At 46.0% G+C, this 24,094-nt stretch overlaps 1 pseudogene; it reads left to right on the top strand.

Annotated features, from left to right (window-relative positions):
• Positions 1-14,272: 14,272 nt before the first annotated feature.
• Positions 14,273-14,535, top strand: LOC104667010 (annotated as a pseudogene).
• The last annotated feature ends 9,559 nt before the right edge of the window (positions 14,536-24,094 follow it).

Below are 24,094 nucleotides of genomic sequence, written 5' to 3'. Positions count from 1 at the left end.
TTGTATTTTTAGTAGAGACAGGGTTTTACTGTGTTAGCCAGGGTGGTCTCTGTCTGGACAGGAGGGAGGGAGGGAACAAAAGAACAAAGGGACTAAAATGGCGCATTTCCGGGTTCTTCATTATCAACTTTCCCACGCCCGGGAAAGACACCGGTCGACTGCGTAGGCGCAGTCTGACCTCTGACAGGAGAAAATCGAAACCTACCTACCTGCGCCTACCGCCCCGCCCCCGACCCGCCTATGTCCCGCCCACTGCCCGCCCACTCCCAGGCCCAGGACATAAAAGCCGCTCCCGGCGGGCGAGCAGTGCGAACTTCCTCGGCTCCTCCTTGTGCGCGGGACCTAGGAACCTCGCCCCAGAACGCGGGAGTGACTTCCTCGGCCTCCGCTGCCGGAGACCGGTGAACCTCGCCCCTCCTTCACATTGGCTAGTTAATAAAGTTTTCTTTTACCCTGCCTACTTGCCTGTTCTCTGGCACTTACTCTGGTGGTCGTCTGGAGCAAATCAGTCTGGATTCCTGACCTCGTGATGTGCCAGCCTCAGCCTCCCAGTGTGCTGGGATAACAGGCGTGTGAGCCACTGCACCCGGCCTGAGTGAGTTTTAAAATACTGTGTTGCCATTTTCCTACACCTGAATTAAAGTGTTCCCCAAAATTCATGTCCTTCCCAGAACCTCTGACTGTGACCTTATTTGGAAACACGGTCGTTGCAGATATAATGAATTAAGATGAGGTTGTACTGGAGTAGAGTGGGTCCCTAATCCAATCTGAGTGGTATCTTTATACCAGGAGACACAGAGACATACAGAGGGAAGATGGCCATGTGGTGACATATGCAGGGATTGGAGTGATGCCGCTACAAGCGGAAGAACACCAAGAATTGTTGGCAGTTGGGCCTGGCGAGGTGGCTTACACTTCTAATCCTTTGGGAGGCTGTTAAAAAATAAAAACAAAGCCGGGCACAGTGGCTCACACCTGTAATCCCAGTACCTTGGGAGGCCGACGCGAGTGGATCACCTGAGGTCGGGAGTTCCAGACCAGCCTGGCCAACATGGTGAAACCCTGTCTCTACTAAAAATACAAAAATTAGCCGGGCGTGGTGGTTGGTGCTTGTAATCCAGCTACTCGGGAGGATGAGAAGGAGAATCGCTTGAACCCAGGAGGTTGCAGTGAGCCGAGACTGCACCACCGCACTCCAGCCTGAGTGACAGAGTGAGACTTGGTCTCAAAAATAAATAAATAACTCAGCCTTGTCCCATGACCAGTGAGGTTATCAGGCACGAAGGCTTTGGACAGTCCCTGTGCCCTGCGGTACCACTATATAAAAGAGAAGATTCCTCGCGGGAGATGGAAGGGGATGTGGATCTTGAGGAAAGGAAACAATGGTTCATTGAACCTGTAAAGTCACAGTGAAGCACAGAGTGAGCTCCAGGAGGCAAGAGTCTCCCTAGAAACAGCACAAGCGCTGTGCCTGGACAGCAGGAACTCAGTAAAGATTTGCTTATTTGGTTGGTTGGGGTGTTTTGGTGGTTGTTAGGCCTTTAAGGTTCTTTTAATTTATAACGGCTCCTTGACGACTTTTGTTTTCACGCCATGGACTTGTGAAGAAACCAGGATGATAGACACTTTAAAAATAAGAGCCTGGGAAGATAATGAGGTGACTAACCATCCCAGTTGGCCTGGGACAGAGGCGGTTCCCAGGGCATGGGACTTTTAATGCTAAAACCAAGAAAACCAGGATGACCTGGACATGCTAGAGGATAACCAATATTAAAAAGTCATAAACTGGCTGGGCACAATGGCTCATACCTGTAATCCCAGCACTTTGGGAGGCTGAGGTGGGTGAATCACCTGAGGTCAGGAGTTTGAGACCAGCCTAGCCAACATGGTGAAAGCTTGTCTCTATTAAAAGCACAAAAATTAGCTGGACTTGGTGGTGCGCGGCTGTAATCCCAGCTACTACTCAGGAGACTGAGGTGGGAGGATCACTTGAACCTGGGAGGCAGAGGTTGCAGTGAGCCAAGATAGTGCCACTGCACTCCAGCCTGGGTGACAGAGTGAGACTCCGTCTCAAAAAAATAAACAGGCTGGTCACGGTGGCTCACACCTGTAATCCCAGCACTTTGGGAGGTCGAGGTGGGCAGATCACAAGGTTGGGAAATTGAGACCATCCTGGTTAACATGGTAAAACTCCATCTTTACTAAAATACAAAAAATTAGCCAGGTGTGGTGGCACGTGCCTGTAGTCCCAGCTACTCGGGAGGCTGAGGCAGGGGAATTGCTTGGGCCTGGAAGGTGGAGGTTTCAGTGAGCCGAGATCAGGGCACTGCACTCCAGCCTGGTGACAGAGCAAGACTCCATCTCAAAAAACAAAAATTAAATAAATAAATAATAAAAAAATAAAAACTCATGAACTAAGAAAGAAATACTTACATGTGACAATTTTTCTTTCTTCCTAGACTCAGAGTCAATTTAAATCCAGGAGTATAGTCAAGTTAGAACACTAGACGGAGTTAAAATATCTGGGTTCGGGGCTGGGTGTGGTGGCTCATGCCTGTAATCCCAGCACTTTGGGAGGCTGAGGTGGGTGGATCACGAGGTCAGGAGATCGAGACCATCCTGGCTAACACGGTGAAACCCCGCCTCTACTAAAAATACAAAGAATTAGCTGGGCGGGTGGCCGGCGCCGGTAGTCCCAGCTACTGGGGAGGCTGAGACAGGAGAATGGCGTGAACCCGGGAGGCGGAGCTTGTAGTGAGCCAAGATGGCGCCACTGTTCTCCAGCCTGGTGGACAGAGCTAGACTCCGCCTCAAAAAAAAAAAAAAAAAAAAAAAAAAAAAAATCTGGGTTCAGCTGGGCCCAGTGGCTCACACCTGTAATCCCAGCACTTTGGGAGGCCAAGATGGGTAGATCATCTGAGGTTAGGAGTTTGAGACCAGCCTGGCCAACATGATGAAAACCTGTCTCTCTTAAAAATACAAAAATTAGCTGGGTGTGGTGGCCCACTCCTGTAATCCCAGCTACCTGGGAGGTTGTGGCAGGAAAATTGCTTGAACCCCAGAGGCGGAGGTTGCAGTGAGCTGAGATCGCGTCATTGCACTCCAGCCTGGGCAAGGAGAGCAAAACTCTGTCTCAAAAAATAAAATAAAATAAAATAATAAAATAAAATAGTAAAATAAAATAAAATACTGAGTTCTAGTCCTAGGGTGAGGAAAACTTCTGTGGGTCTTAGAAAGTTTATCTCAGAGATAGAAATAGAATATTTCCAGTGTGCCTTCCCAGTCTTCAGCTGTGACTCAGCTTGGGCTCAGCAGAGTTGCACTGTCCCTCTAAATCCATCCAGGGCTGCACATCTTTTATTTACACAGATACACATACCCACAATTTCGTATCTCTGTGTGTGTGCATGCATGTACATGTGTATGTATATCTATATATTAATATATAATATGAATAATATATACTATAAATCGACCAATGAACAAGCCAGCATCTCTTATCCCAGTTCAGAAGATCCGAGGCCTTTTACTAGTTGTCATTTCCATTTCCCAAACCCGAATCCTGCCAATATGACAAGAATACTAAGAAAAGGAATTTGGATCATGCCAATGTATAGCTTCAAATGTCAGCACCCTAATTCTGTCTAACTTGCTCCAAACAGCCACGCTTTAATGCTCTTCCAATACAAATGCTCGTTGGCATGAAGGTGAACCACCATTCCATTTTCTCCTTTCCCCCTTGCTCCCTGAATAATGGATCTCCCAGCATTTCAATCTGAGATATCAAATCTGGTGCTGGAATGGTGTAGTCTGCACAGAGAAGGACATCATGAGGTGGTTTAGTTTCTTTGAGCTTTATGTGTGAAAGCACAATCAGGGTGCCAGAATTCCCATATTTTACTACAGGCACAAGATACTGGGGGACATAAAATCAAAACAAAACCCCCAAATCCTGAAGACCCTGTGATGCCAGGAAGAGAAAATAAAACCACTCATACTCCCGGGGTTGTAGCCTTTATTTGGAATTATGGTACCCATTTTGCTACACTTTTTATGCAACTAAAAAGCACAGTGTGGCATATATTTTATGGTAGTAGTCGAAATACTGCTGTAGGAGGCCGGGCACAGTGGCTCGCGCCGGTAATCCCAACAATTTGGGAGGCTGAGGCAGGCAGATCACCTGAGGTCGGGAATTCGAGACCAGCCTGGCCAGCATAGCGAAACTCCATCTCTACTAAAAATACAAAAAAATTAGGTGTGGTGGTGGGTGCCTGTAATTCCAGATGCTAAGGAGGCTGAGGCAGAAGAATTTCTTGAACCCTGGAGGCGGAGGTTGCAGTGAGCCGAGATCGCTCCATTGCACTCCAGCCTGGGCAACAGACTGGACTCTGGCAGAAAGAAAGAGAGAGAGAGAGAGAGAGAGAAGGGGAGGGATTGCTTTAGGATAAACGTCAGGAATGCTGACAGCATCTAACCGAAATAAAAGGGCCATGCTGCTCAGAGCCCAACGGTTGTTCCAACTGTTTTCTAAGGAGCTGGACAACAAGGTCCAAGAAGTGAGCAGTGGAGCTGACTGGGTTATAGTTTAGGAAGCAAATGCCGGAAGACAGTGGGAGCCCTGGAGTGTGAAATGGTGAGTCCGGGGCTGGAGGGCTGCAGATATTGGCTCAGTTTCCTCCTTACAAGGACTTGGATCTGCCTTCCATCAAAATCATACATGAACTGTTTTAACCAAAAACACATTTCTGATGAGGCACGGTGTTGCCCAAACTGGTCTCGAACTTCCAGGCTCAAGTGGTCCTCCCACCTCGGCCTTCCACAGTGCTGGGATTACAGGCCTGAGCCACGCACCACCTAAAGTCATCTTAAAAAATAGATTTAGAGGCCAGGTGTGGTGGCTCACACCTGTCATCCCAGCACTGTGGGAGGCTGAGGCAGGCAGATCACTTGAGGTCAGGAGTTTGAGACCAGCTTGGGCAATATAGTGGGACCCTGTCTCTACTAAAAATACAAAAATTAGCTGGTCATGGTGGTGCATGCCTGTAATATCAGCTACTTGGGAGGCCAAGGCATGAGAATTGCTTGAACCCAGAAGGCAGAGGTTGCAGCGAGTCAAGATCACACCATTGCACTCTAGCCTGAGTGACAGAGCAAGACTGTGTCTCAAAAAATTAATAATTAAAAAATTGTGCAGGCACGGTGGCTTACACCTGTAATTCCAGCACTTTGGGAGGCTGATGAGGGTAGATCATGAGGTCAGGAGATCGGGACCATCCTGGCTAACACGGTGAAACCCCGCCTCTACTAAAAATACAAAAAATTAGCCGGGCGTGGTGGAGGGCACCTGTAGTCCCAGCTACTAGGGAGGCTGAGGTAGAAGAATGGCTTGAAATCGGGAGGCAGAGCTTGCAGTGAGCCGAGATTGTGCCACTGCTCTCCAGCCTGGGCGACACAGCGAGACTCTCTCTCAAAAGAAAAAAAAAAAAAGATTTGGAAGTACAGCATGGTGACTACAGTTAACAATATTGTGTTGCATACCTGAAACGTGCGGAGAGTAGGTGTCAAGTGTTCTCACCACACAAATGGTAACTAGGGAAGGTGGAGGATATGGTATAGCTTGGTCATGGTCATCATTTCAAGTGTACACGAATATCAAATCATCACATCGTACACATTAAATATATGCAATTTTTATTTTCAATGAGACCTCAAAAAAGCAGTAAAAATGTTTAAAAGATATGGAAATAAGTGTAGTGTAAATACGTCTGTGTGCTCCAGGTATGCATGTGTTCCATGTACACACATGTGTTCTATGTTCACATGTGTACTCCATGTATGCACGTGTTCTGTATTCACACGTGTGATCCATGTACGCACATGTGTTCTGTTTGCATGTGTGTTCCATGTTCACGTGTGCTCCATGTGTGCTCTGTGTTCGCATGTGTATTCCATGTATGCACATCCTAGCTCTGCCCACTGAGAGGACCTGGACATGGCCACACTTAAATAGCCACGAGCACATCCCATGTCCAGTTCTTGGCTTCTAACCATTCTCCATTAAAAGGAGCAAACCTTTGAGAAATGGTTGATTCCAGTATCAGGACAGGGAAAATATAAATGAACCCGGAACATCTTTTTGTGCCAGGGAGAGCAAGGAAGTTGCCCAAAGAATGCCAGGGACATGTAAAAGGCACAGATGTCTGTGTACAGGGCTCCCACTGGCCAAATCTGAGACAGAGCATCAAAATAATGAGAGAGAAGGATTACAATGTATGGGATAAAACAGAACTACAGGAAATGATGAGTCATAGAGATATAAAATCTGCAGAGGGCCAGGCGCGGTGGTTCATGCCTGTAATCCCAGCACTTTGAGAGGCCGAGGCGGGTGGATCACCAGGTCAGGAGATCAAGACCATCCTGGTTAACACGGTGAAACCCTGTCTCTACTAAAAATACAAAAAAAATTAGCCAAGTGTGGTGGCGGGAGCCTGTAGTCCCAGCTACTTGGGAGACTAAGGCAGGAGAATGGCATGAAGCTGGGAGGCGGAGCTTGCAGTGAGCCAAGATAGCGCCACTGCACTCGAGCCTGGGCGACACAGCGAGACTCCATCTCAAAAAAAAAAAATTTTTTTAAATAAAATCTGCAGAGGAATAAATGGAAAACTTGATGAAGAATGGGATATTCACGTGATTTCAAATTACCCCCACAGAAGTCACAAAAATACTTAGAAGTTATCAAGGGGGGGAAAGCAACTTCCTTAGTTATAGTGGAAGAATCTGGCAGACGTTAACTTAAGTGATCAAAGTGAACATCACCAGTATTGAAACAAATTGGAATCGTGTGCCAGCTGCTGAGATGCAACAGAACACAGAATCACTTCTGGACATGCTCCTGAAGAAATGACTCTGAACCTACTCGTGAAGACAGACATACCAGACACACCCAAATTAAGGGGCATTCGACAAAATAACTTTTCTGTAGTCCTGAAGACCAGCAAGGCCATGGAAGTCAAGGGCAGATTGAGACTGTTCTAGACTGAAAGAGACTAGAGAGACAGGACAACTGAATACGGCAGGCGACTCTAAACTGGCTCCTTTCGCCAAAAGGACATTATTAGAACGACTGTCAAAACTCGAAGGGGCCCTACGGATTGGCAGTTTCATTCTAGTTTCCTGATTTTCATGGTTATGGTATCATTTTGATGGTATCACTCCAGTTTCCTGATTTTGATGGTGCATTGTGGTTATATAGGAGAATGTCCTTATTTGGAAGGTAATGGGGCCGCGAGCAATTTACTCTCAAATGGCTGAGAATAAAAGTTCTCTGCATTGTACTTCTAGGAATTGAGAGGACAAGATAAAGATGGATGGGTTTGGGAGGCCAAGGCAGGCAGATCATCAGGTCAGGAGTTCGAGACTAGCCTGGCCAACATGGTGAAACCCTATCTCCACTAAAAATACAAAAATGAGCCAGGCGTGGTGGCAGGCACCTGTAATCCCAGCTACTTAGGAGGCTGAGGCAGGAGAATCACTTGAAACCAGAAGGCAGAGGTTGCAGTGAGCCGAGATTGTGCCACTGTACTCCAGCCTGAGCAACAAGAGCTAAACTCCGTCTCAGAAAAAAAAAAAAAAAAAAAAAAAAAAAAGATGGAAGGGAATTATTTTGCTAAGTGCAATCATGCTCTTCATACTATTCTTTTTTTTTTTAATAGATAGTGGGGGAGGGTCTCACTATGTTGCCCAGGTTGGTCTTGAACTCCTGGCCTCAAGTGATACTCCTACCTCAGCCTCCCAAAGTGCTGGGATTATAGGCATGAGTCACAGCTCCTGGCCATAATTCTTAATAAAATCATTAATTTAAATTTTACCTGAAGAAATTTAAATGGAAATGAAATGTGAAGAAATTCCTTAAGTTTAGAAAGGGCCTCTCTTAGCAAAACCATATTTCTCCCTTCTTTGTTTACAGACTGACCAGTTTCAGGATAAGTCTGTTTCTTTTTTCTAGATATTTGCTGAGGGCTGAAACAAGCAAGCTGTTAATGCCTAAACTTTTTTCCTACCAAGTCCCTAGTGCTTCATATTAGTACGTACATGGTCACGTCCCGAGAAACAGCAGGTGATAGCTCCCACCCAACAAAGACTGTCAACTTCCTGAACCAGGACAGTCCTCACTTCCCTCCATCCCACTCTATGCAGCCAGTTCCATAGTTTAGGATCTGTTACTTGCAACCCCCCATTTAGTTAACAGTTTTTATGTCAGTTACGACTCTTTATTTTGTAAGAGAAAATTCAACTCTAAAGTGTCTTAAACAAGAAGGGAATTTTATTAGTTTTTATAACTGGCATCCTGGCGTTGTATAAATTCAGGCGTAGCTTAATCCAGGGCTCCAATAATGTTAACAGGAGGAGGTTTCCCTGTCTCAGTTCTGCTTCCATGGTTCCATGGTGTTGGGTCAGCAGTTCTTATAGCTATATCCTTCCTCTTTTCTATCCAGTAGGAAAGAGGCTGTTTCCCCACCCCCCCATCAGTCATTCTCACTGAATAAGGAAGTTCTAATGTAATTTTCTTTTCTTTTCTTTTCTTTTTTTGAGACAGAGTCTGGCTCTGTCACCCAGGCTGGAGTGCAGTGGCGCAATCTTGGCTCACTGCAACCTCTGCCACCCGAGTTCAAGCAATTCTCCTGCCTCAGCCTCCCGAGTAACTGGGATTACAGGTGTGTGCCACCACACCTGGCTAATTTTTTTGTATTTTTAGTAGAGACGGGGTTTTGCCATGTTGGCCAAGCTGGTCTCGAACTCCTGACCTCAGGTGATCCACCTGCCTCGGCCTCCCAAAGTGCTAGGATTACAGGCATGAGCCACTGCACCTGGCCTAACGTAATTTTTTTTTTTTTTTTTTTTTTTTTGAGACAGAGTTTTGCTCTTGTTGCCCAGGTTGGAGTGCAATGGCACAATCTCAGCTCACTGCAACCTCCACCTCCCGGGTTCAAGAGATTCTCCTGCCTCATCCTCCTGAGTAGCTGGGATTACAGGTATGTGTCACCATGCCCGACTAATTCTGTATTTTTAGTAGAGATGGGGTTTCTCCACGTTGGTCAGGCTGGTCTCAAACTTCTGACCTTGGGTAATCTACCCGCCTCGGCCTCCCAAAGTGCTGGGATTACAGGTGTGAGCCACCACTCCCAACCTGTAATTTTCAAATAGTAAAATTACAGGTAGTTTTCTCTTCTCCCTGCATGAAAACTCGAAGGGAATGGTAGAAGGGGATAATTTTCTGTACAGTTACTTTTCTTTCCCCTCTATGTGGATGCTTCATTGAGTCACTGCTGAATCTTCAATGCAAAAGTGACTTTAAAATGAAAGATGTGTCAGTTTAAAAGTCATCAAATGGGTAGCTCAGTGATATTCAAAAAGGTGAAGAGAAAGAATACAGATATTTTGAAGTTTCCCAGAGTTTCCCATACCTGATAGACCAAAGTGAGATTCTGATGACTAAGGTTAGGAGGGAACTTGATTCAAGAAAGCAACTTACTAGTAAGCACCTCTCCCTAAGCTCTGTCCCTGTCCTAACCAGGCCATGGCTTCCAGAACTTTTATTATATTTCTGTTTCATTATTTTTTCATATCCAGATGCTCCTCTTGGACAGCTTCCTTTCCCACCTTTCTCAGAGTCTATACAAAACCTTTACCATATTACTTAAGTTCCCTACCTCATTGTTTACCATCTTCATCCACAGCAGATATTTCATTTTCAGAGGCAAAAGGGACATAAACTTCTCTGCCTTCTGCACCAGTGGTGGTGGGCAGCCTCCAAGATGGCGCCCAGCAACCCCTGCTCTCCTGATCTGCTCATGTGTCTGCAGGCCCCTCCATCTGACTGAGTGTGGAGTGGACTTACTGCCTCCCTTCTCACACACACAGGATACAAAGGAAATTATGAGCTATCACTTTTGAGATTATTTTTAAAAGACGATGGCTTCCATAGCGAGCGAGCTCTCTTGTTCTTTCCAGCACTTGCTCTCCATCTCTCTGTCTCTCTCTCCATGGGGGAAGCCAGCGGCCATGTTGTGAAGCAGCTGTATAGAGAGGCCCCCGTGGGAGGGACTGAGGCCTGCCACCAACTGCAGGAGAGAGCATGGCAGTATAGCCTTCCTTCAGTCAAAGCTTCAGATGAGACTGCAGCTCCAGTCAACAGCTTCTCAAACCTCATAAGAAGCTTTAAGCCAGAGGTACTTGGTTAAGCTGTGCCTGCATTCCTGTACAACAGAATCTGTGAGATCATAGATGCTTGCTATTTTAACCCACTAAGTATTGGGGTAATGTTTTACACAATAGGTAATAGGTAGTTTGTCAATACTTAGCTCCAAAGGAAGGTCAGGTCCTTATTCCTTTTCAAAAACAGCCCTTAGTCCCATCCCCTGGACCCCATCCCCTGTTTGCTTCACAAATTATTTCCTTTTTTTTTTTTTTTTGAGATGGAGTCTTGCTCTGTTGCCCACGCTGGAGTGCAGTGGCGCGATCTCAGCTCACTGCAACCTCTGCCTCCCAGGTTCAAGTGATTCTCCTGCCTCAGTCTACCAAGTAGCTGGGACTACAGGCGTGCGCCACCATGCCCAGCTAATTTTTGTATCTTTAGTAGAGATGGGGTTTGGCCATGTTGGCCAGGATGGTCTCAATCTCTTGACCTTGTGATCTGCCTGCCTCAGCCTCCCAAAGTGCTGGGATGACAGGCGTGAGCCACTGGGCCCGGCTGCGTCGTCATTCTTGAAAATCCTTACTTTGGATTCTTCTTTCACTTTGTAAGATTTCTTCTTTATACGTTTTTTTCCTCCCTTAACCATCAAACCTGAAAGAAGGCCAGGTATGGTGGGTCACAGCTGTAACTCCAGCACTTGGGGAGGCTGAAGCAGGTGGAACACTTGAGGTCATGAGTTCAAGACCAGGCTGGCCAACATGGTGAAACCCCGTCTCTACTAAAAATACAAAAATTAGCTGGGCATGGTGGAGCGTGCCTGTAGTCCCAGCTACTCAGAAGGCTGAGGTGGGAGAATTACTTGAACCTAGGAGGTGGAGGTTGCAGTGAGCTGAGATTGTGCCACTGCTCCAGCCAGGGCAACAGAGCAAGACTCCGTCTCAAAAAAAGAAAAAACAAAACAAAACAAAAACACCTGAAAGAATAGTCACCCACGTAACAGGCTGGACTTCCTCCACTGCCTCATCTCCCATACTTAATGCAATGGGTTTCTACTCCCTATGAACCCTAGACTCTCAGCAATTGCCAATGATGACATCTCTCTCTCTTTCTCTCTCTCTCTCTCATTCTCTCTCTTTTTTTTTTTTTTTTGTTTTTTGAGATGGAGTTTCACTCTTGTTGCCCAGGCTGGAGGGCAGTGGCGCGATCTCAGTTCACAGCATCCTCCGCCTCCTGGGTTCAAATGATTCTCCTGCCTCAGCCTCCTGAGTAGCTGGGATTACGGGTGCATGCTACCACGCCCAGCTAATATTTTTTGTATTTTAGTAGAGATAGAGTTTCACCATGTTGGCCAGGATGGTCTCAGTCTCTTGACCTCATGATCTGCCCACCTCAGCCTCCCAAAGTGCTGGGATTTCAGGCATGAGCCACTGCGCCTGGCCTCTTTTTTTTTTTTTTTCAGAGACAGGGTCTCTCTCTGTCATCAAGACCGGAGTGCAGTGGTACAATTATAGCTCACTGCAGCCTCAAATTCCTGGGCTCAAGGTATCCTCCTACCTTGGCCTACTAAAGCACTGGGATTACAAACATGAGCAACTGTGCCTGGCCAGCCAACACCTCTCATCACCACTTACAAAGGTCTCTTCCTATGCATGAGGAAGTCTTCTGCATACTGTCTGACTGGGACTTAACTCACAAATTGCCCCTGGCTGGTTAAGCGAGTAGCCACACTCACCACAAGTATTCACATCCTTGACTTCTTTGCAACAATTCTCTACTCTAGGGGTATCCAATCTTTTGGCTTCCCTGGGCCACATTGGAAGAATTGTCTTGGGCCACACATAAAATACACTAACATTAATGGTAATTGATGTGATGGTTAATACCGAGTGTCAACTTGATTGGATTGAAAAATACAAAGTATTGGTCCTGGGCATGTCTGTGAGGGTGCTGCCAAAGGAGATTAACATTTGAGTCAGTGGGCTGGGAAAGGCAGACCCACCCTCAATCTGGGTGGGCACAATCTAATCAGCTGCCAGCATGGCTAGAATATAGCAGGCAAAAAATGTGAAGAGACTGGCCTAGCCTCCCAGCCTACATCTTTCTCCCATGCTGGATGCTTCCTGCCCTTGAAACTCGGACTCCAAGTTCTTCAGTTTTGGAACTCTTTCCTTGCTCCTCAGCCTTCAGATGGCCTATTGCGGGACCTTGTGATCGTATGAGTTAATACTTAATAAACATATATATATATATATTTCATTAGTTCTCTGCCTCTAGAGAACCCTAATACAGATTTTGGTACCAGGAATGGTTCTAGAGGAACAGAATATTAAGGATGGAGTTCTTCTGTTGGTTTTGGGGTTTCTGGAGTCAGCTGCTTAATATGATAAGAAATGCTAAGGACTCTATTTCTAATAGTTTGGAGAACACTGATAGTCCTTAGCACGAACTGTTTAGAGAGTTACGCAAAATAAATGCATTTGACACTCCTGATTCATTGCTTGTGAGAGGCAAGGAGTTTTGTGACTCTGTACCTAATACCTTTCACCATATGTGGAGAACCAAGGAACATAATGAAGCTGGTTGGTTGCTCCTAAATTCAGTGGACAGAGCAATGAAAGAAAATAATGAACTCAGGGATTCTATTTCCTGGCTTCAGAAGCAGATACTGAGCCTCAAATCTGCTAAGATTGCCCTGAGTGAGAGTCTTATGTCCTGTAGAGAAAGAGCTGAAATTGTGGAAAAACAGACACAAGCTCTTATCATGTGTCTGACCTGCATGAAAGATGCATGCACGGCCTCGCCAGGTGTCTACTGCTAGAGTGAGGGCATTGATTGGAAAAGAATGGGACCCGCAACTGGGAATGGGGACGTGTGGGAGGACCCTGATGAAGTTGGGGACACTGAGTTTGTAAACTCTGATGAACCTTTTTGCCAGAAGAAATAGCTTCCCCATCTCCAGTAGTGGCAACATCCCTCCCCGACCATGCTGCCATCAGCCTTTCCACCTTTGTCTGAGGAGATACAACCTATGCTGCCTGAGACAACAGTGATGGCCTCCTCTGAGGCAATTGCCAGGCAAGATAATGTTGATTCTCCTCAGAAACCACCCCAACAACCCTGTTTGCTTCTAGACCTATAACTAAAGTCCCAGTGGGCCCCTAGAGGTGAGGCTGACTGTGACCCATGAGGACGTGTGCTACACTCAAAAAGAACTGATTGAGTTTTCTAATTTATATAAACAGAAATCTGAAGAATAGGCATGGGAATGGATATTAAGGGTGTGGGATAATGGTGGAAGGAAGAGGTCAGACACAGTGGCTCACACCTGTAATCCCAGCACTTTGGGATGCTGGGGCGGGCAGATCACCTGAGGTCAGGAATTCAAGATCACCCTGGCCAACATGGTGAAACCCCGTCTCTACGAAAAAAATGCAAAAATTAGCTGGGCGTGGTGGCGGGCTTCTGTAATCCCAGCTACTTGGGAGGCTGAGACAGGGAGAACTGCTTGAACCAGGGAGGGGGAGGTTGCAGTGAGCCAAGATCGTGCCACTGCACTCCAGCCTGGGTGAGAGAGTGAGACTCTGTCTTAAATAAATAAATAAATAAATAAAGATGGAAGAAACATAGAGTTGGATCAGGCTGAATTTATTGATTTGGGCCTACTAAGTAGGGACTCTGCATTTAATGTTGCAGCTCAGGGAGTTAAAAACAGGTTCTAATAGTTTATTTGCCTAGTCAGCTGAAATACGGATTAGAAGATGGCCCATTGTGAGCGAGCTGTAAATGTCTGATCTCCCTTGGTTTAATGTAGAGCAAAGGATCCAAAGGCTTAGGGAGTTTGGGATGGTGGAGCGCATTAGTCACTTTAGACCTACTCATCCCAGCTGGGAAGGTCCAGAAGATACACCCTTGACCAATGCCTTGCAAAACAGATTTGTGAGGGCAGGAGCTGCATCTTTGAAGAGCCCTGTAATTGCTCTTCTGTGTGTGTCAGATCCAATAGTGGGAACCTCAGTCACTCAACTACAAAACTTAAATACAGAAGTTGCATCCGGGGTCCCTCTAGGATTCAATACCATGGCGGAAGAAGACATCGAGACCAAAATCAAGAACTACAGCACTGCCCCTTTTGACAGCCACTTCCCAACCAGAACCAGACCAGGAACTGCTGGCAGGACTACTTGGATTTCCACGGCTGTCAGAAGGCAATGACTGCTAAAGGAGGCGATATAGCTGTGTGCCAATGGTACCAGCGTGTGTGCAAGTCCCTCTGCCCCACATCCTGGGTCACAGCCTGGGACGAGCGCCAGGCTGAAGGCACGCTTCCCGGGAAGATCTGAACTGGCTGCAACTCCCTCTCCTCTGTCCTCCGTCCTTCTCCCAGGGTAGCAAAGGGGGACCTAGTACCCAGTGACCCCCATCCCGGGATCCTAAATCATTATTTCACTGCTAATAAAAACTCATTGAAAAAAAAATTTAAACACAGTGGGAATAATTGGATCCTAAGTTGGCAAAGGCCAAGTGGCAGCACTCAATTGTCAAAGGCAAGGTGGGCGTAGCTACCCTAACAGACAGCAGAGGCAAAGTGGCAATCAGAATAGACTCGTGTAGAACTCTGGCATTAGCTAACTAATCAGTGTTCCTAGAAGTGAAATTGATAGGAAGCCTACTGCATTCCTACTTAATTTATATAAGCAGAAAAAAAAAACAATTAAGGTCCAGTGCAAACAGAAAGGGTCAGGAGAATGGGCTGGACATGGTGGCTCACATCTGTAATCCCAGCACTTTGGGAGGCTGAAGTGGGAGAATGACCCGAGGTCAGGAGTTCAAGACCAGCCTGGCCAACATGGTGAAACCCCATTTCTACTAAAAATACAAAAATTAGTCACGTGTGGTGGTGGGCACCTATAAACCCAGCTACTCAGGAGGCTGAGGCAGGAGAATCACTTGAACCTGGGAGGCAGAGGTTGCAGTGTGCCAAGATTGCGCCATTGCACTCCAGCATGGGTGAGAGTGAGAATCCGTCTCAAAAAAAAAAAGAAAAAAAAAAAGAAATCTGGGGAACAGGTATATGGATGGAGCCTCTCTGAGTGGTCAAAAACTGTGAAGATATTTGTATCCCATGTGAGTGCTTTGCTGAGTGACCTCAGCAGAGGAGGATTTTAATAATCAAGTGTATAGGATGACCCATTCTGTGGACACCACTCAGCTCTTTCCCCAGCCACCTGTCATCGTCCAATGAGCCCATGAACAAAGTGACCATGGTGACAGGGATGGAGGTTACACTTGGGCTTAGCAACATGGACTTCCACTCACCAAGGTGGACCTGGCTACGGCCACTGCTGAGTGCCTAATTTGCCAGTAGTGGAGAGCAACGCCGAGTCCTCAATATGGCACCATTCCATCAGCCAGCTCCCTGGTGGCAGGAAGATTATACTGGACCTCTTCCATCATGGAAACAGTAGAGGTTTGTCCTCACTGGAATAAACATTTACTCTGGATATGGGTTTGCCTATCCTGCATGCAATGCTTCTGCCAAGACTACCATCTGTGGATTCATGGAATGCATGGTATTCCACACAGCATTGCCTCTGACCAAGGCACTCACTTTATGGCTAAGAAAGTGCAACGGTGGGCTCATGTTCATGGAATTCACTGGTCTTACCATGTTGCCCATCATCCTGAAGCAACTGAATACATAGAATGGTGGAATGGCCTTCACTGTAATTGAAGTCACAATTACAACACCAACTAGGTGACAATACTTTGCAGGGCTGGGGCAAAGTTCTCCAGAAGACCATGTATGCTCTGAATCAGCGTCCAATATATGGTCCTGTTTCTCCCATAGCCAGAATTCATGGGTCCAGGAATCAAGAGGTGGAAGTGGCTCCACTCACCATCACCCCTAGTAATCCACTAGCAAAATTTTTGCCCCTGTTCCCGTGACATTACGTTCTGCTGACCTAGAGGTCTTAGTTCCAGAGGGAGGAACGCTGCCACCAGGAGACACAACGATTCCATTAAACTGGAAGTTAAGACTGCCACCTGGACACTTCGGGCTCCTCCTACCTTTAAGTCAACAGGCTAAGAAGGGAGTTACAGTGTTGGCTGGGGTGACTGACCCAGACTATCAAGATGAAATCAGTCTACTACTCCACAGCGAAGGTAAGGAAGAGTATGCATGAAATAGAGGAGATCCATTAGGGTGTCTCTTTTTTTTTTTTTTTGAGACTGAGTCTCGCTAGGTCGCCCAGGCTGGAGTGCAGTGGCGCTATCTCGGCTCACTGCAAGCTCCGCCTCCTGGGTTCACGCCATTCTCCTGCCTCAGCCTCCTGTGTAGCTGGCACTACAGGTGCCTGCCACTACGCCTTCCTAAATTTTTTGTATTTTTAGTAGAGACGGAGCTCTACAAGTGACCCAGACCCTTCAGGAATGAAGGTTTGCGTCACTCCACCAGGAAAATACCACGACCTGCTGAGGTGCTTGCTGAAGACAAAGGGAATACAGAATGGGTAGTGAAGAAGGTAGTCATCAATACCAGCTACGACCGCGTGACCTGCTGCAGAAACCAGGACTGTAATTTTCATGAGTATTTCCTCCTTCTTTTGTTAAAAACGTGTTTCTGCATGTATACACTTGTACTTAAGAAAAGAGCTTCATGTTAGGCGGGGCGCAGTGGCTCTGGCCTGTAATCCCAGCACTTTGGGAGGCCAAGGCAGGTGGATCACCTGAGGTCAGGAGTTCAAGATCAGCCTGGCCAACATGGCAAAATCCCATCTTTACAAAAAAATCAAAAAAATTAGCTGGGCATGGTGGTGCATGCCTGTAATCCCAGCTACTCAGGAGGCTGGGAGGATTGCTTGAACCCAAGAGGCGGAGGTTGCAGTGAGCTGAGATCATGTCATTGCACTCCAGCCTGGGTGACAAGAGCAAAACTCTGTCTCAAAAAAAAAAAAAAGATAAAAAGAAAAGATCTTCATGTTATTTCCTTTCTCCTGTATCATGTGACATTTAGATTTACTGACTTCACATCAGCATTTAAGTATTGTTAACTTTATGTCATAGTATTTGGGTTGCGGATTGGTGCGTTTCCAGTTGTACGAGGGATAGTTATGTTAGGCATAATTATGACCCTATTATTACCTTTATTTGAAGATTATATATGATCTCAGGAGATGTGTATAGGTTCAAGTTGACAAGGGGTGGATTTGTGATGGTTAAAACTGAGTGTCAACCTGATTGGACTGAAGGATACAAAGTATTGATCCTGGGTGTGTCTGTGAGGGTGTTGCCAAAGGAGAGTAACTTTTGAGTCAGTGGGCTGGGAGAGGCAGACCCACCCTCAATCTGGGTGGGCACAATCTAATCAGCTGCCAGCGAATAATAAGCAGTCAGAAAAATGTGAAAAGGAGAGACGGGCCTAGCCTCCCAGCCTACATCTTTCTCCCAAGCTGCCCTCGAACATCGGACTCCACGTTCTTCAGTTTTGGAACCCTGACTCACTCTCCCTGCTCCTCAGCCTGCAGATGGCCTACTGTGAGACCTTGTGATGGTGTAATATTCAATAAACTCCCCCATATATATATTTTATACATGTATATTATATATTATATATATGTATATTCTATTAGTTCTGTCCCTCTAGAGATCCCTGACTAATATAGCTGATGAGCTAAAAAAAATCACAAATAGACTTTTTTTTTTTTTTTTTTTGAGACGGAGTCTCGCTCTGTCACCCAGGCTGGAGTTCAGTGGCACGATTTTGGCTCACTGCAAGCTCCGCCTCCCAGGTTCACGCCATTCTCCTGCCTCAGCCTCCCCAGTAGCTGAGACTACAGGCGCCCGCCACCACGCCCGGATAATTTTTTTGTATTTTTAGTAGAGACAGGGTTTCACCGTGTTAGCCAGGATGGTCTCAATCTCCTGACCTCGTGATCCGTCCGCCTTGGCCTCCCAAAGTGCCGAGATTACAGGCATGAGCCACTGTACCCGGCCTGACTAATGTTTTAAGAAAGTTTATGAATTTGTGTTGGGCCACATTCAAAGCAGCCTGCAGGCTGCAGGTTGGACAAGCTTGCATTCCTATCAAGCTTGCACTTGATACCAGTTCCATCTCTTCTGAGCTGTAGACAGAGATCAGCAAACTACAGCTTGTGGGGCAAATCCAGTGCACTGCCTGTTTTTTTTTCCACATTCCATGAGCTAAGGATGGTTTTTATATTTCTTCTTTTTTAAGAGACAAGGGTCTTGCTCTGTCACCCAGGCTGCAGTGCAGTGGCACAATCACAGCTCTCTGCAGCCTCAACCTCTTGGGCTTAAGCAATCCTCCTGCCTCAGCCTCCCAAAGCACTGGGATTACAGTTGTGAGCCACCATGACTGGCTGTACACTTTTTAGCTGTTGAAAACAAACAAAAAAGAAAATCAAAAGAAGGGCTGGGCATGGTGGCTCACGACAGTAATCCCAGCATTTTGGGAGGCTAAGGCAGGCGAGTCACTTGAGGTCAGGAGTTCGGGACCAGCCTGGCCAACATGGTGAAACCCTGTCTCTACTTACTTAAAAAATAAAATAAAATACAGCTGGGCGTAGTGACTCACGCCTGTAATCCCAGCACTTTGGGAGTCCCAGCACTTTGGGCAGATCACCTGAGGTCAGGAGTTCAAGACCAGCCTAGCTAACATGACGAAACCCCGTCTCTACTAAAAATAAAAAATAAAAATAAAAAAATTACCCCAGCATGGTGATGGGCTCCTGTAATCCCAGCTGCTTGGGAGGCTGAGGCAAGAGAATTGTTTGAACCCAGAGTAGGAGGTTGCAGTGAGTCAAGATTGCACCACTGCACTCCAGCCTGGGAGACACTGTGGGACTCTGTCTCAAAAAAAAAAAAAACAAGGCTGGGCATGGTGGCTCATGCCTGTAATCCCAGCACTTTAGGAGGCTGAGGTGGGCGGATCATGAGGTCAGGAGATCGAGACCATTCTGGCTAACATGGTGAAACCTCGTCTCTACTAAAAATACAAAAAAATTAGTCGGGTGTGGTGGCAGGTGCCTGTAGTCCCAGCTACTCAGGAGGCTGAGGCAGGAGAATGGCATGAACCTGGGAGGTGGAGCTTGCAGTGAGCCGAGACAGCGCCACTGCACTCCAGCCTGGGCGACAGAGTGAGACTATCTCAAAAAAAAAAAAGCCGTCGTAATCCCAGCTACGTGGAAGGCTGAGGCACGAGAATTGCTTGAACCCAGAGGGAAACTCCATCTCAAAAAAAATAAAAATATTAGCCATCGTAATCCCAGCTACTTGGGAGGCCAAGGCATGAGGACTGCTTGAACCCGTGAGGTGGAGGTTGCAGTGAACTAAGATCGAGCCACTGCACTCCATCCTCAAAAAAAGCAAGACTCCATCTCAAAAAAAAAAAAAAAAAAAAAAAAAAGGCCGGGCACAGTGGCTCACACCTGTAATCCTAGCACTTTCAGAGGCCGAGGCGAGTGGATCACGAGGTCAGGAGATCGAGACCATCCTGGCTAACACAGTGAAAACCCATCTCTACCAAAAATGCAAAAAAAAAAAAAAAAAAAAAAAATTAGCCGGGCGTGGTGGCAGGCACCTGTAGTCCCAGCTACTTGGGAGGCTGAGGCAGGAGAATGGCGTGAACCCGGGAGGCGGAGCTTGCAGTGAGCTGAGATTGTGCCACTGCACTGCAGCCTGGGTGACAGAGCCAGACTCCGTCTCAAAAAAAAAAAAAAAAAAAAAAATCCAAATAAGGATAACGTTTCATGGCATGTAAAATGATATGTAATTCAAGTTTCAGAATTCATAAATAAATTTTTATTGGCACATAGCCACTCTCACTTGTTTATGTATCTTTTGTGCTGCTTTCATGTTGTGACAGGAGAGTTGAGAAGTTGCAGCAGAAATAGCCTCTTATCTAGCCATTTTGCTTCCAATTTCTCCAGATTCATTCAACCTACATCATGTGATCAGTTAACTTTCCAATATACATATCATACCCTTCTCATCTCTAAGGCCCCTGTGGCAGCCTAATGCCTTCAGGATGCAGGCCAAATCCAATGTAGCATTCAAGGCTGTCCATGAGCTGGCCTAAAACAGGTTATTTCCTGCCATTTTCCCTCAAAGAATCCTATGATCTAGACAGAAAAGATGACAGGCCAGCCTTGAATGCACTCCATTGTCACCACCCCTTGTCTTTTCTCAAACCCTCTTGAAATGCCCTCTCCCATCTCCTTAATTTTTTTCTCTTTTTAAATCATTTAAGGCCTAGAGCAACTGACTTTTCCTTAGTGAAACCTACACAGGAAGAATTAATTGCACCATCCTTTGTATAAGAAATTCACAGTACTTCCCAAAGTGAATTCCACAGAATTCCAGTTATAAAGGGTGTGGCTACCAAATATTTGTAAAAAGCGTTGTCGGCCAGGTGCGGTGGCTCATGCCTGTGATCCCAGCACTTTGGGAGGCCAAGGTGGACAGATCACCTGAGGTCAGGAGTTCGAGAACAGCCTAACCAACATGGTGAAACCCTGTCTCTACTAAAAATACAAAAATTAGGCCAGGAGCGGTGGCTCACGCCTGTAATCCCAGTACTTTGGGAGGCCGAGGGGGTCGTATTGTCTGAGCTCAAGAGTTCGAGACCAGCCTGGGCAACATGGTGAAAACCCATCTCTACTTAAAAATACAAAGAATTAGCCAGGCGTGGCGGCGTGCGCCTGTAGTCCCAGCTACTTGGGACGCTAAAGCAGGAGAACTGCTTGAACCTGGGAGGCGGAGGTTGTAATGAGCCTAGATCGCGCCACTGCACTCCAGCCTGGGCGACAGAGTGAGACTCAATCTCACACACACACACACAAATATGTATAACACACACATATATATATATATATATAAATACAGGCCGGGCGCAATGGCTCACGCCTATAACCCCAGCACTTCGGGAGGCCAAGGTGGGTGGATCATCTGAGGTCAGGCATTCGAAATGAGCCTGACCAACATGGAGAAACCCCATCTCTACTAAAAAAATACAAAATTAGCGAGGTGTGGTGGCACATGCCTGTAATCCCAGCTACTTAGGAGGCTGAGCAGGAGAATTGCTTGAACCCGGCAGGCAGAGGTGGCAATGAGCCGAGATCATGCCATTATTGCACTCCAGCCTGGGCAACAAGAGTGAAACTCTGTCTCACAAAACAAAACAAACAAACAAAGCAAAAATTAGCCGGGCATGGTAGCAGGTGCCTGTAATCCCAGGTACACTCAGGAGGCTGAGGCACAAGAATCACTTGAATGTGGGAGGCCAGAGTTGCAGTGAGCCAAGCTTGCCATTGCACTCCAGCCTGGGCAACAAGAGTGAACCTCCGTCAAAAAAAAATAAAAAGGGTCGGGGCGGGGGGCGGTTCTCAGATGAAATAAACTTGGGAAATGACAGATTAAACAAAGCTTAACAGGTTTATTTATTGCAGGGCCTCTCTGAGCCTTTAAAAATGCTGACAGGCATGGCTAGGCACAGTGGCTCAGGCACGTAATCCCAGCACTTTGGGAGGCCAAGGTAGGAGGATCATCGGAGGTCAGGAGTTTGAGACCATCCTGGCCAATATGGTGAAATCCTATCTCTACTAAAAATACAAAATTAGCCGGGCCTGGTGGCATGCGCCTGTAATCCCAGCTACTCGAGAGGCTGAGGCAGGAGAATCACTTGAATCCGGGAGGTGGAGGTTTCAGAGAGCCGAGATTGTGCCACTGCACTCCAGCCTGGGCAACAAGAGTGAAACTCTGCCTCAAAAAAAAAAAAAAAAAAAAAATGTTAAGGGCAATTGTAATCTGCCTTGTCTGGAGAACACCCTTGGGAACATGAAGTGAAATAGGGGCTACTGGCAGCTATCATCTCAGCATATGAAAGAAACCTATACAGTTGGAGAAAATAAGGTCAACACAGACGGAAGCAAAACTAAGAAGACAGAGCACTAAGCACCCTGAACCACGGTGTGAGCCCTGCACCCGGCCAGCGGTAAAGATAATCCGACCACTGGGCTTCCTATTACATGAACCTATAAGCTACTTTTTATTTTTCCTTTAGGTACTTTGAGCTGAGTTTCTGTCATCTGCAAGCAAAAGTGCCCTCATGCAATATATATATATAGTTTTTTTGAGATGGAGTCTCACTCTGTCACCTAGGCTGCAGTGCGGTGGCACGATCTCTGCTCCCTGCAACCTCCGCCTCCCGGGTTCAAGCAATTAATTCTCCTGCCTCAGCCTCCCCAGTAACTGGGATTATAGGCGCCCACAACCATGCCTGGCCAGTTTTTGTATTTTTAGTAGAGACCGGGTTTCACTATATTGGCCAGGCTGGTCTTGAACTCCTGACCTCAGGTGATCTGCCCTGCCTCGGCCTCCCAAAGTCCTGGGATTACAAGTGTAATCCAGCCACCGCACCCGGCCCATATGTCTCTCTTAGTGGGCTATTTGCTCCATGAAAGTAGGGACAACATTTTATTTATCTTTCTACTTACCCCAGAATCTGATACATAGGAAGTATGCAGTAAGTGTTTACTGATTTCTCCTGAATTAAATAAAGGAACGAAAATTCTGGAAAGATGAGCATTGATTTAACTGGCACATACACTTCTGGATGTTTTGTGGGTTGGGTTCTAAGACAATAAAGCCAAAATGCAGAGACCCTAAGAAATTGGTGGGGACAAAGCATTTGATTAAGGTATTATAAGGCAAAGAGGATACTTTGAAGACATGAACTAGGCATAATACCAAGGAAATAATTTTTCTCAGGAGATCCTACTGATAAGTAGGTTGCTGTCTCATTAAAGGCCAACCAAGCAGCAAACAGAACAGGTAACCTGCGGAGACTTGCTTAGTCTCTTATTTCATAAATCACTCTCAAATTTTCAACAAAAACCCATCTTGCCTAGAGAGATCAGAGTCTCACAGATACTTCTCATCCCCTGCTTGTAAAGTTCCTTCTGATATCCATCCAGATTCTCCTACTCCTGTATTAAAAAACAGATGGCCATGTCATCAAGGTCATTGCCACTTGGAACCACAAACACACTTCCTTTTGTCTCAGGGTGGCTTCACACCTCTCCTCATCAGTAATGTTTAAAAGCCCTTCTACCTTTGTTATATTGGGGAAGGAGTTAGGACACAAATCTTGAGAAGACAGAATATTCATCATGTGAACTGACTTAAGCTTTAGTTACATAATTCCAGGAATAGACTTGTGTGATGATTTTACTGTTCCTCTTTTCAAAAGTTAACCAGTGCTGCAAACAAAGCAGATTTATACCCTGACAGAAGTGGAATATTGAATACATAGGCCCTTGTTTTACAGAAATAGTTTGGGGAGACTCATAGATAAGTCAATCATTGGAACTTCTGCAGACACTTATTTCTAACTGGAGAAACACAATCTGAAATAATTTGATTTACTTAAATCAACATTTGAGCAATTACCATAGGACATAGTTCTGTAAGCACCTAGCCTACTATACAGTCATGTAATGTTATAGTACTGTGATAGAGTACACATTGAACTGTCTTCAACATTTTGAGATGTTAAAAACATCTGTGTTTATAAGCAAAAAATAGCTACATCTGCAGAGACTTCCATACTTGGTACCATTTCACCAAAATAAAATTTAAACTGACAGTTTGCTCCAATACAACTATGATAAATTATCTTTTGTTCTGATAATTTTTTGCATCAGAAAAGCAAAACATCACTTTCCCTAGAAGGTGACAAAGCAGAATAAGGAAAACGCCCTTTAACTAGGAATAATTGGAAAACAGGATAGAAGCTTGACTAGGCAGTCACTACCCCAGAGACACAACACCATTAACATTAATAATATCACACCTGTAATCCCAGCACTTTGGGAGGCC

Source organism: Rhinopithecus roxellana, chromosome 6 (assembly GCF_007565055.1).
Source record: "Rhinopithecus roxellana isolate Shanxi Qingling chromosome 6, ASM756505v1, whole genome shotgun sequence".
NCBI classification, from domain to species: Eukaryota; Metazoa; Chordata; class Mammalia; order Primates; family Cercopithecidae; genus Rhinopithecus; species Rhinopithecus roxellana.
The sequence above is the reverse complement of the archived record's forward strand: the minus strand, read 5'-3'. Positions and strand labels throughout refer to the sequence as shown.